The following is a 14,242-nucleotide window of genomic DNA, read 5'->3' on the forward strand; positions in this document are numbered from 1 at the left end:
GATGGCAGAAAATATACATACTTATAAAAATATATTCATATCACAGTTACATGCTTGTAATAAAAGGTTGAGTAGATTAATTACCCTGTAAGTTAATCCAAGATCTTACAAGAGCCAAGCACTCTACTCTGTCAAACATTATTTTATATAATCAGTATCAAAAAATAATTTTGACACACAATGTAAGATATAGCAAAATGAAATCATTTACCACCTGAGCAACAGCCCTAACTAACATTCTACTGTAAACAGCCATGGTACTTAGTTGTTAGAAAGGCATATTATTCACTTCTAAAAATAGAAGGTAAGGTGCTTGTTATTAGCATCTATTATTGTTTGCAGTGTTTGGTCCTCATTTTTGGTGAAATTGAAGGCAAAGTTTTCATTTTCCTTCAACTGATCCATAAGGAAAGTATTTCAGGATAGATAGATAAGCTTGGTAGTGTTCACATCAGTAAAGATGCTTATGAAAAATATACAGAAAGGCAAAATCAACATTGAGGTAAGAAAGAGAGTCCTACCAGACATTTGTGGGAAAAGTTGTAACTCTGTACCAGTAACTTGGATGGAAGTACAGGATTTAGATTAATAGGTTTATTATTGCCAAGTGAGCAATTAGATCACATTACCCATGCAAAGTTTGGGGAGACAGTACTTTATGCATAGTGATGAGGGTAATAAGACCTTGTGTGTAATTTACATGTAGTTGTGACAAGTATCAGTCTATTACCCTGCCAACTTATTAGAACAATACTCCACAAGCTTTTCCTGTAGTTATTAATCTAGCCTCACCTGAACTCCTCAAGAAATGTACACAAATGTGAATACACAGAACCTTAAAAAGAATTTTTTTTTTTTTTACTTTGGAAGAGATGTCCATAGACAACCTTTCTTCACAGCCATTTGGTAAAATTAGCTGCTTTTCAAGATGCTGTATCTTCAATGATATAAATTATGACAGGATTGTCATTCTTGCACAAAGTTTGGTTTTGGACCTGGATTCTTTGCACAAAAGACAGTACAGATATTCAGCAACATGCTTGTCATGAAAGCAATATGGTACTATTCTGAATATGGCACAATAACAAAGAAGAAGAGAGACAAGAAGAGATTTACAGAAGATCATGAGGGAAAGAAACAGTGTAAGGAACTCCATTGCTTTTCCTTGTTTTTCTCATTTTCACAATATTCAGAATATATGTACATTTTCTTTCTTGCAAAATTATTTACAGGATTGTAATGAAACTTGACACACTATTTCTACATTAGGTATAATGTAAATTTTAACTGGAAGCATTTCTTGATATATTTATTATTTTGGTAGGTGGGGTCTCACCAAGTGGTATGAAAAAAATTAAAAAGCTGTTAACCTCCATCTAATAAACACCTCAAAATATCATCTGAAAAAGACAGTAATTTTCCAAGAACCAGCATCATTAAAAAATAAGCATAAATGGTATTAGTCTTATATTTGAAGTACAATGAGCCACTGCTGTGAGGCTTTTGTTGCAATTTTCACTCTGTCAAGAATTCTGGCTGTAGTGCTTTATGAATGGCATCACATAAAATAGGTACAAATCTGCTGATGTAATGTGAGCAATCCTAAATCTGTAAGATGCAGACATGTATGAGTCCCCAACGTCCAGAAACCTGTAGGCCTAAATAAATATTTCTACTGTTAGTTGTAGTATCTTCAAATTATGAATTCCAATTGATGTTCATAAATGCCTCCATTGCTTTCAGTCCTTTTTTTATCAATACTTTATTAGCAACCTGTAGAATGCAAAGAAATGTACCTGCCACTAATCTTTTATTTGATATATTTTGTCACGGACATAGTTGTTTCGGAGGTGAACATCGCTTCTGACTTTAAACCTTAAAAAATCGTTGTGAATATTGAATTTAACGATACTGTCAGCCTTTCCTCAAAACTTATACTTTTCCTGTAATTTGTCTGCCCGATGTTTATTAGTGACTTCATTTTTTCCACTAATTCCTTATAATTATTGATGAGCATTCGGTACTAGTTCCTGAATTTTTCGTCATTCCACAACGAAGGCACACGTTGGTGGAATTCTCCATGGCTCTTTGCCGTGTCCACTGCGATTGTCTGGTTCTTTCCTTTCCTTTCTCCTAATATGTTCATACATTAGAATTATATCTTCACACGAATTATCGCGTTCACAACACATTCTTTTCCGCTCGTTAATATGAATACGTCCTATAGCCTGTACGGTACTGAGCGGGAGGATCAGCTGTTTCCGCGCAGTCGATCCTTCTTGATCGATGACCAGTGTGACAAGGTAAATGAATTTAGTCGTTAGTGCTCGATGGCAGTTGGTTGCTCTTGATCGTTCGATGCTCTGTGTGACAGCGGGCTTATAGGGAGATACATTCAGGGAAACGGGATGGCCTAGGGAGCGGTGTTAAGGGAACAGGGAACTGGAAATCAAGTAGGGATGACATTAAAATGTTAGTGCTAAACTGTAGAAGTACTGTAAAGAAACTAATAGAATTAATTTAATAGATATATATTTACCAGATATTGTAATAGGAGTTGAATCATGACTGAGAAATGATATAATGGATGCAGAAATTTTCTCACGGAACTGGAGGGTGTAATACCAATATAAATGGTCCGTTATTGGACATTATAAATTTTCCAGCTAACTCATTCCTGGATGCCAGCGTTTCGCCCTCATGTGCTAGGTTGGGCTCATCAGTTGGTACCTAGCACATCCACCAAGACGCTGGCTAGTGCATACCGTCGAGGCCACTGAGTAGGCTACTTGGAGCCACCGGCAGTACTTCTTGATCGGTCGATCGATGTTTTGTTGTCGTGAAGGAGGCTTCAAAGAAACAAGTGTGTGAGCAGGAGAAGATCAGTAATAACAAAATTCAAAGTGTGACTGATGTTTTAGGTTCTGATTTCAGCAGTGATAATGAGGAGGAAGTTCCGTATGACCCTTTGCGTTTATTTTGACATGATTTATCTGATAGTGAAAACAATGTTAGCAAAGAGGGTGAACAGCATGTTGAGTGGAACTGGATACAAGAAGAGAATATTCCAGTTATTAGTAGCTTTTTAGGAACAAGTGGAGTGTGCCCTACGAGTGAAATTTGTGAAAATGTAAGTAAGAATTAATTTTCAGGCAGTACAGTATAGTATGGTATAATACAATACAGTGCAGATGAAACCAATAGGTATGCCAGTACTGAAAAACCAAACCCAATGGCGCAACAGCCCTGAAGGGCCATGGCCTACCAAGCGACCGCTGCTCAGCCCGAAGGCCTGCAGATTACGAGGTGTCGTGTAGTCAACAAAACGGATCCTCTCGGCTGTTATTCTTTGCTTTCTAGAGCGGGGCCGCTATCCCCCCATCAGATAGCTCCTCAATTGTAATCATCTAGGCTGAGTGGACCTCGAACCAGCCCTCAGATGCAGGTAAAATTCCCTGACCTGGCCGGGAATCGAACCCGGGGCCTCCGGTTAAGAGGCAGGCACGGTACCTCTACACCGCGGGGCTGGCATGCCAGTACTGACCTCGACTTTTACCAGCGAACTTGCATGAAAATCATGTGTATATTGCTCTTTGAGTTCTAATGGGATTAGTAGTGAAACCTACAATTTACAGTTACTGGTGCAAAGATGTAAGTGTTGATGCGCCCTATTTTAAAACTATTATGCCTTGTGCTAGGTTCCTCAAAATGAATAAAATTTACATTGTGGGAAATTTAAGATTTTATATGACTTGCTTCATGTTTTAATCCTACTTATTGCTCAGTTAGTGTATTGGAATGAATTGTGTGGCATTTCTGAATAATACGAGGGTGAGTCAATAATAAGTCGCAAAACAGAATTGAGGCAAAAATAATCAAAGTAACTTTCTGACATTTATTTCGCTTTTCCACATATTCACCCTGCACATTCAGGCACCTATCCCATCTCTTTACAAGTCCTTGAAAGCCAGCAGCAAAGAAGTCCTTTGGTTGCTGTCACAGATTACGGCATCATCTGTATCAAAATAACGGCCACCCAAATGATTTTTTAGGGGCCCAAACAGATGAAAATCACTGGGGGCTAAGTCAGGACTGTACGGTGGATGTTCCAAGTGTTCCCAATGAAATGTTCATAATGGCTCCTGCATTAGTCTTGCTGTGTGAGGGCGGGCGGGCATTGTCATCCAGAAGGAGTCCAGGTCGCTTGCGGCGAATGGCCTGTCGGAGCTCCCGCAGAGTGGTGCAGTACGATGCGGCATTCACAGTTTCACCATAAGGCTGTTCTTCTCGTGTACAGTCATGCAACACATGCGCCATTGTGCACTAACAGCCTCTGACTGACTGAGTGCCTGCGAGATGTCGTATGACAAGCATACATATGCTGCCATCTGCTGGCAAAACTTGCGCACGTAATTGCAAATGGTATAAGGCACACACATGTTTGCGACTTATTTATTGACTCACCCTTGTATAAAAGAGGTCCCATGATAATATTTGCAGTAGATCATCCATAGTACTGTTTTAACTGAAAGGATCCAACACCAAATTGCGATTTGGTCTCAAGACAAGCAAATCCAAAATGGCAGTGATGCCTGTTAGTCGACAGAACATCTGTATCAACACCACTCTAGATGGATCGAGGTTGTAACAAGTTCATCATTTCCACTATCCTGGCAGTGTAGCAACAACAAATAGTCTATCAACTTCAGAAGTTGCTAGTAGAGTACAAAATGGAGCACAGTTTTATCATCTTGTGAGAGAACTACTTTGGGATAAACAAGTTCCATTAAAATCAAAATTAATATTCTACAGAAGCTTCTTTATATCATTCACCACATGCAGTGTAGAAACCTGCATCCAAACCAACAGAAATTTCAGCAGACTACAAGCAGTGGAAATGAAGTTCTTAACCCTCGAACCGTTAGCTGACGGTAGATCGGCAAGTGTGCACCTATCTCAACCGCCGCTGACGATAGATCGTCAGGTCTACTTTACCATTAAATACAGCTAGAAGAAGTTTTGAATATTTCCGTTAGATTGCAGCATTCATCAGGCATGTTTTCTCCTTGGAATGCGGAATGTTTCGGTGTTAAATACATCCATTTATGTGTGATATCTTTGAAACAAATGAAGGTCGCAATTAGTACAGTGTTGATTTTGTTGTGACTTGCTTTCGTTGTTAACTGTGTGTTATGCACACACGATGGCTACATTTTCGGATTTAAATGATGAAGATATTGTAATAGAATTAAAGGCATCTGTAAATTTAAGGCCTACTGCAGCAGAATGGATAAGTGTTGTGTCACCTGAGATAGGATATGAACACCCACCGGTTAGAACGCTATCAACTACTGTACTTTTTATCGAATAATTCCTCAAGAATTAACACTTCTATCATCAGAATTAATTTCTCTACGAAATGTATATTTTAAAAAGTTTCAGAAAAACTGATTAGTCATTTACATTTGATGTGTAAGTAAGAAATATTTTTGATTTTTTGAGGGGACATTTAAAGGGACAAAAAAATTAAAAAAAAAATTACATTGAGGGTAATACTCCAGTTTATGCTGAATGTTTAAGTGTATTATATGTTCATATTCTGTGAATAATAAGTCTTTCAGAGGGAGAGACATCAGGTACTGCCAATGTGTGGTGCACACCCACCGATTAGAGCTATTTCAACTACCGGTTCGAGGATTAACCCATATGCACCCAGCCACCACGTACACTGACGTTGCTAGGAATCTGCCATCTTTCAAGTATGCAGCTTTGGTGTTGCATCCTTTCATGGCCACATCAAGACTTGGGAAACACCTTCAATCATGCCATGTCAAGACTAACTCAACTAGAATGGCATTTCAGTAGGCAGCCCTCACTTAAGCATGAGTACTGTAATTTTCTTCACGAGTATGAGGCCATGGGGCAGATGGTTCAAGTCAGGGTATAAAGGTGGAAGATATTATCTACCCCATCACCCAGTTTTTAAGCTTAGTAGCTCAACTATCATAGCGAGGGTTGTATTTGATGCATATGCTAAAACTTCTAACAATATTTCATTGAATGATATATTAATGGTTGGAACCAAGGTAATAATTATAGTTTTGTGTGGCTATTTCTAGCCGAGTGCAGCCCTTGTAAGGCAGACCCTCCGATGAGGGTAGGCGGCATCTGCCATGTGTAGATAACTGCGTGTTATTGTGGTGGAGGGTAGTGTTATGTGTGGTGTGTGAGTTGCAGGGATGTTGGGGACATCACAAACACCCAGCCCCCGAGCCACTGGAATTAACCAATGAAGGTTAAATTCCCCGACCCGGCCGGGAATCGAACCCGAGACCCTCTGAACCGAAAGCCAGTACGCTGACCATTCAGCCAACGAGTCGGACGGAACCAAGGTAACTAGAATAAAAGGTAGGCCACTCCGGCGGTTGAAGCTTCCATTGGCTGGAGCGCTATGAGGTCACGCAATATGAACGATAGCGAGTAAGGTACACAGTCGCAGTACAGCAAGCCTGTGAGTTCTCGTTCCTATGGAACATCATCTCAATCTTTTATCAAATAATAGTCTGGTTTAGTCCGATTCGGTAAGTAACGCCACTTCCAATATATTTAAAACGTGAAAATGCATTAAATTTCGTCACATGCTGAGCAGGTAGAACATCAACTATCAAATACATGACATATAATACGATAAGAAATAAAATATTACCATGCAGCTCAAAATAATCAATTTATTTCCTGATGAAGCAAATATTTATATCAAATGGCATAGGAAAATATACATCATATCGACATCTTTATGGAATTATATTATTAAAACGTACGTGTCGTGTCAGGAAACTTAATTACTTGATGAACCAACCCAAAGCTTAGCCTTATTGGCATATTTTCTCAGTGCTAGTTCCTTACTCTTTGCATTAAAATGCCATATCCTAATAAATGTCCTGGTCCTTACGTAGAGACAAATTATTTCTCATGAAATACTGGAAATTTTGACTTAATAATAGAAATAAAGAGTAACCCTCCCGTCTCACACACTCTCAGTGGTGGTGTCGACTGGTCCAGCTCCACCGGGGTGAAGCTCTTTTCAGGAGACGCGGCGGCGGCCGTGGCCGCACGAACCGCGACGCTCCCACCCTCCGAACGCAATGTCGCGTTCAGTTTTAGCAACCGACCCTCAGCCAGGTGTGGTCCGGGAACGGAATCCATGGACCGCAATGTGCGTTCGAAATGTCGATGTTCATGTATCCTGCAGTTCACATGTTGACGCGCAATTTGCTGCGTTCTTCATCGACCCACGAGCCGAGTGATCCACCGTTCAGGGTTGTTTTTTTCATTTTTCGATCGTTCTCTCCACGTTGAGTGGAGGAGAAGCAATCATTTTCATGGGTTTCTCATCACAGAGCTAAGAAGTGTTTCGAGCATGGGCGTGGCGTTCATTTAAAACCTTCCCGCCGGGCCGAAGCCGCGACGGGTACCCTCCACTGAGCGAGGAGGTAGGTACCCAATGCCGAACGTCTGCGTCGTGGGAGACGCGGACCGCAACACTTCCCCTGTCGGCGACGGCCGGGGCCGCCGCTTACACAGTACGAACAGGACTCGCCTGAGCTCGCAACAGCGGGCTCGGCAGAAGTCTCGCTCCTCGAGGGAGCCTTGCCGGAGGAGAGGACCGCGCGGGGCCGTCCGACTCCTCCTTCTTGAAATGTTTTTTGTTAAAAACAATTTCGGTAATGATCCTTCCGCAGGTTCACCTACAGAAACCTTGTTACGACTTTTACTTCCTCTAAATAATCAAGTTTGGTCATCTTTCCAGACACATCGGAAACTGCGCGAAGCATATCCCGCGCACCGGTCCGAAGACCTCACTAAATCATTCAATCGGTAGTAGCGACGGGCGGTGTGTACAAAGGGCCGGGACGTAATCAACGCGAGCTTATGACTCGCGCTTACTGGGAATTCCTCGTTCATGGGGAACAATTGCAAGCCCCAATCCCTAGCACGAAGGAGGTTCAACGGGTTGCCCGGTCCTTTCGGACTAGGAGGACACGCTGATTCCTTCAGTGTAGTGCGCGTGCAGCCCAGAACATTTCATTACGTTTTTGCATCTGGATACAGTCTTACCGTGAAATACACCAAATGAAATTTCAAACTGGGCTATGTTTTTTAACCATTCATGACTGGGATGTGTGAGGCCCCCGTTTGAAATAACCCGAGATCCAGTAACATGTCTCTTCTCGCACGACATTTTGTCTCTTTATTCGTATTTACTGTATATCGGATCACGGATACTGTATTATTTCACGAGCTTCAAAATATATTCAGTAATATAAGTTATTAGCTCATAATAATGTTAATGTTATTGGATTTTACGCCCCACTAACTATGTATTTGAGCACCTTCACCACCGGACTGGGGATCGAACCTCCAAAGTTGGGCTAAGAAGGCCAGCGCTCTACCATTTGAGATGCTACTCAGCCCGGCTGTTAGCACATAACCATAATTATAGAAAATATGATTTTCATTCAGTCATTTATATCTGACACCTTTTTACCGTACGAGCTGTAATAATGGAGATATTCAAGAGTCTATTACAAAGTGTTTCAACAACGAAGCATTGATGACGAGGAAGTATTGTTATGCCATCACAGTAGCAAGCTAACTGGCTATGATGGTTGTTGTCGTTATTGTCTTTATAATATGCATAATAATAATGTTATTTGTGTTACGTCTCACTAACAACATTTACGGTTTTCTGAGACTCGAGGTGCCATAATTTTGTCCCACGAGAGTTCTTTTACATGCCAACAATTTATAGCGCCACACACATTTCCATAATATGTTGACTGCGTTTTACTCAGTACAGTGGTTCTACTTCAGATACCGACAACACGAACACTGTTCACGTAGTGAACCACTATAAAATGATTATGTATCCGTGATCCGATGTACAGTAAATACGTAGAAAGAGACAAAAATGTCGGTTGGTCACTTGATTTCTTGGCTTACGCTGCGTGAACCATCAACGATAGACTCCAAGTGTAAGCGTACGAATTGTAGAGCATAGAAACCTCTACAAAAAAGTCCGTGATGGCACATACCTATTTCCAACCGGCTGCCCTCTAGAAGCGATTTTATGCTATAGTCCGTGGTAAAAAATATAACTCCTTAAAATTAAATAAATATTTCAATACTATCCTCGAGTTCCTCATCAAAATAAATGGTTTGACCTCTTCCAGTATTTTATAAGGATTACAATAACCTTGTCAGGATATTATTTGCATGAATGGTTCAGAAGTTATGACCATTTTAGACTAGTGGTAATACGTGTCAGCAGGACGGGTGAGCACTGTCTCATATCACATAATGTCATGCAGAAGGCGGCCAGGGAGAGAAAGAAGTGAGCGCGATGCAGGAAGAGACACCCCTGGGTTGGAATGACAGTACAAGAGGATCTTTACTCTGTTATTCTAAGATTTAGAATGCATACCTTTGCCTACACTGCAGATATTGCTAAAATGTATCGGCAAGTCATTCAGCTTCTGTTGTACTTCAGCTTCATTACCATCACCCAATATCACATCATCATCTTCGAAGGCAAGAGCTTTAAACTCAGAGTTGTTGTTGAGTCTCTTAACACTTTTCATTACTTCATCCATTACAGTGATGAATAAAAGTGGCGATAGTGGTTGTACTGTACAACCTGCCTTGTCTCGAAACACTGAATATCCACCGCCTATTTGGATACAACTCTGGCAATGTTCATACAGAATTTTGACTATTAATTCTACAAGTTGCTTTACGTTGCACTGACACACACATAGGTTTTATGGCGACGATGGGATAGGAAAGGGCTAGGGGTGGGAAGGAAGTGACGTGGCCTTAATTAAGGTACAGCCCCAGCTTTTGCCTGGTGTGAAAATGGGAAACTATGAAAAACCATCTTCAAGGCTGCCGACAGTGGGGTTCAAACCACTATCTCCCAAATGCAAGCTCAAAGTCCCCCCCCCGCCCAACTGCATGGCAAACTCACTCGGTTGACTTGATTAATTAAAAGCACATGGTATACATCTATTCTCAAGGCATTCCCAGATATTTTGTTTCTATGATCATCCTTACAGAAAATATTAGCTCTTAGCTCTGCTATTGCCCTATTCCTTCTAAAATCATACTGCTTCTCTTCAAGCTGTGGTTCAATGATGGTTCTGACAGACAACACACACCTCTCCCCTTTCCACCGCCTGCAGCTCAATTACCGCTCTGTTAAAAGAGGCCAAGGGGTTACTCTTGTCCCTCCCTTCGCTAGAACAACCTCATATTTAAATGGGTTTTACGCAAGGGCTGCTCGCACCTGGTACCTTCTACCATCTGAGGTAAAGCTGCTTCCTCTTCCTCACTTCCTCTGCGAAGTAAAGGAAATGTATATGTAAATAGAAACCCATATGCGATGTATATAACTTGTATAAAGTAGAATTGCAAAAAGGATGGGTGCAAGTACAGGTGTATGTGGGCGAACGTGTATGCGTGCGCGTGTGGGAGTGGTTGTGAATGAGTGTGTTACAGGGGTATGAGTGAGAGTATAAATGGCTGGGTCTTCTTACTCTAATATTTTCAGGATAAATCAAGATAATTATTATTCTAACGGTACAGTGTTTGGAGTGTAAATATGTAAATTTAAAATTGTCTATTTAAGTTTATATGTAAATATTCAGTAGATTTATGTACACATGTGGAGATGGAGGCACTTTCTCCATCTACCACCCCCAAATTGTACATGTACAATTTAATAATAATTGTACTGGTTGGTACACCTCTACGCCGCACATTTGAATTTTCTGCCTTTTTTTTTTAAGAACTCCTCTACAGGACAAACTCTGAACTTCAACAACTGTATCACCTTATAAGTTTTCTCAGAAGATGACACTACCATAAATTTTGTGATTTAAAAGTTGTCAGTACTGTGTGGATTTCAACATATTTTGTTTTCTATTGATCAAGAAGTGAGGACATTCTCTCATAGATGTCTCTACTGTAAAACTGGGATTATGCACCCTGGTGCGAAGTGAATGAACTTTCTTGAAGAAATTTTGTATTCAGAAGTTTTTGTCTGTACTAAATTTTGTTCTTTCATTTGTGGGTTGGCAATATTAATCTTTCTTTCCACCAGTTTTGAACTTAGCCAATCAGTAATTTCTGCAATTAATTTCCAACCAATCCTAGGTTTCTTCTTCTATTTTGATGTGTAACTTTTAGCCAGCCAATAAAGTTGAGTGGGTGTGTCTTAATTATTCATGAAAGGTCTCGAATCTTCCCTGTGTATAAAAACTGCTGATTTTCACGGCTCCTGGCCACTCGAATAACATCTAGCCTAGTGTATGGAAGTGTAGCAGGAGGCGGGAAGCGCCTCTTTCATCCGGCAGCAGTTCTTCACCAAGGTAATGGCCACTTAACATCTTTATTTTTTGCTAGCTCAGCAGTTTAATCCGCGGGGAAGGTCCGAAACCTTTATCATATAACCTATCTTGAAACATGTAAACCTTTTTCAGTCTTTGTAAAACTTCATTTATCTTTAACTGTAATTCGGGGATAGAGAGTGATTTACCCTCTCGAGCTCCCTTTCATTTGATTGGAGGTGACTACGTTTTCGTAACCGATTTTCTACTCTTCCTTAATGTGTTAAAATTTTTCTTATATGAGTCACCTCCCTAGTTTGGGAATAGCCCCTGTGTCATTGGCCTAGTGCCTCTTAGGGTTTAAAATGTGTATTTAGGAGTGCTAATACACGCCTCCATTCTTTTTGCGTTTAGGGCTATTTAAGTTAACCTGTTAATTTTCTATTTAGGCCCAGTAGGCTGGGTACTAGATACCCCTGTTTCATTGTAAGTCGTGCCTTGATGGCTATCATGTGTAAAAGTCTGGTATTGCCGTTAAAAGGCTTGAAAAATTGAGAACGGGTTAGCTGTTTTAGTTGTGGTAAAGGTGCCTCTCGGAGGCCTGACATGTTTTTTGGAGCTTATGCTCCTTGAATGAAGGAATTTTCTGCCCTTTGAACAAATGAGTGTACCTTGGTAAAGTTGGGCTAGTAGCTCAAGGTTTGTGTAATTGGGGCTCGAAGCCCAGAACTTTTAAGGACCCCGAAACTCGGGCTTTCGTTTGTAAAATTATACCTTGTACCTGATTAGTGGATAGTGGTTGAGTTGTTGTTATCTGTTTAAATTCTATGTAAAATTTGTTAAGTTTTTCTACTTGTGAAAACATAACCTTTATTGAAATTTTAATTCATCTTTCGGCCTTGTAGTTAGACCCATTCCAGCCCGCACCTTATTTCACCTCTGCCTTCCACAGGTAACTCCGTAACAAGTGGTAGCAGAGCGTGGTTGAATGGGTCTAAATTTAGCCCCTTTTGACGGCTAAACATTGCTTTTGTTTTGAACTCTAACAATTTTTTCCGTCGCTGGAATTTTCTTTCGTATTTTCTAAATTTGTCAATCTTTTGTCATCATGTCCGGCCCTCGCGATGTCCTCCATTCCGGCTATTTGCGCAAGGAGGAAGTGATTTACGAATTAACAATTAAAACTGCTCAATCTGGAGGCATGGTTACGGTACATACCAACAAGCTTAAGGATTCCCTTGACTTGCCGATTACCATCCCAACCTTGGGAGAGAGAGAGATTGATGACGCTCTCTCCATGATCACTGACAATACTACTGAGCTAGCATCTGTAGTTAGTTTTTTTGAAGTGGGTGATCCATCTCCAAATCAACTTAAATGTGTACAAGCTAGACTGTTCCATTTTTACAATAGAGTTAGTGATCTATTGTCTCTTAAGTTAAGTGACATTCAGGGGAAGGAGGCTAGTGCTCTTATTGAACACCTTTCTAAAATGTCTACTAAGGTTAGTCAATTGTTATCGGGATCTGCTACTCCCAAAACCGACCAGCCCACGGTGGTAAACATTGTAAGTGAGGAGGATTCCTCCAAGGGGGAAGAAAGTACGAAATCCATAGGAATCCAACAGACATCTGCCCCATTAGAAACCGAGTCAGGTCATCGTACATCCATCCCTCCATTTGTGTTGAATAATGCACCCTCTGAAACAGCTTCTTCACCTCATAGGCCGTTACCTACTATGTCACCCGGGTTCAGTAGTTTGCCTCATCCTCTAGCGATGTTGCTTAGAGGTATTTCCAAGTTTTCCGTTAACTCCACCCGTGATGTAATTTCATTTCTAAGATTTTTGGTCGAGTTTCAGGATCATGCTCTTGTGTTTTCGCTTTCTCCGTGTCAGATTCTTCAGATTATTTATCCCTATGCCATCGGTGTCCTTTCAGACAAAATAGTAAGAGCCATAGCTGATCAATCCTCTATAGAAGACTTCCATGCACACCTTCTGGCAAACTTCATTCCGGCTAGGGCAAGGTCCTCTCTAATACAGAAGTATTTTATACAGAGTACAGCGTCTGGATGAAAATCTTGGCGACTTCATCCATGACATTAAGTTCTTTACTAGGGTACTTGCTCTTCATTTCCCAGAAGATCAAATTGTTTACGCCATTGTGGAAGGAATTTTACCATCCTATAGGTCGTACTTGTGTTTTGTGTAGTGTCCGCAAACTTTTGCCGAATTAGAAGCTACGGCTGTCTCAGCCGAGGGAGTTAGATATGCTGACACACTACGTGTCACGAGGGAGCCCCCTCCTTCTTCAAGTAATCTTCGGCCTCCACCTCGCCGAACCATCGCAACCCGCAAATGTTATGCTTGTGGGTCTGCAGACCATCTCTGGCACAAGTGCCCTTTGATCAAATCCAACGGGCCAAAGAATGGAGCAGGGCCATCCCAAGGCTGTTTTAAATGCGGCGCCTTTTCCCATATTGCCAAGAATTGCCCGAATTCTAATAGCACTCCCACCTGCTCAACTTCTGGTGCAACTTCCACAAATAATCAAAAGTGACTAGCGGCATCGGCTGAGTCAGTGTGCCCACCTTCTTCAGGCTCAGCCCCTGTTAAATCCGACGAAATCTCAGGGAAAAGTCAGTCTTCTAATTTATCATTTGAAGGTCCCAAAGAATGTCTTAGGATTGCGGCGGATTCCCCTGCACCTGTGCCATTTCTCAAAACTGAATTAAATAATGAACCCGTCACCGCTCTATTAGAGTCAGGCAGTGTTTGTTCAATTATTTCGGCTGAATGGTACTCTAAATTAAAATCTGTTTGTAAATTTTCTGATTTTTGTTCGTCTTCGGTT

General features: G+C 41.0%; 1 protein-coding gene and 1 non-coding gene across 8 annotated transcripts in view; both read right to left on the reverse strand.

The window, feature by feature from the left end:
• The window catches only part of ClpX (Caseinolytic protease chaperone subunit), a 360,525-nt gene that overhangs the window by 7,105 nt on the left and 339,178 nt on the right, over positions 1 to 14,242 (reverse strand). The window lies entirely within an intron of this gene.
• On the reverse strand, positions 7,169 to 7,323 carry LOC136858894 (5.8S ribosomal RNA). Its single transcript, XR_010858675.2, has one exon. It is a non-coding gene; the product is annotated as a 5.8S ribosomal RNA (ribosomal RNA).

Source organism: Anabrus simplex, chromosome 1 (assembly GCF_040414725.1).
Source record: "Anabrus simplex isolate iqAnaSimp1 chromosome 1, ASM4041472v1, whole genome shotgun sequence".
Classification (NCBI taxonomy): Eukaryota; Metazoa; Arthropoda; class Insecta; order Orthoptera; family Tettigoniidae; genus Anabrus; species Anabrus simplex.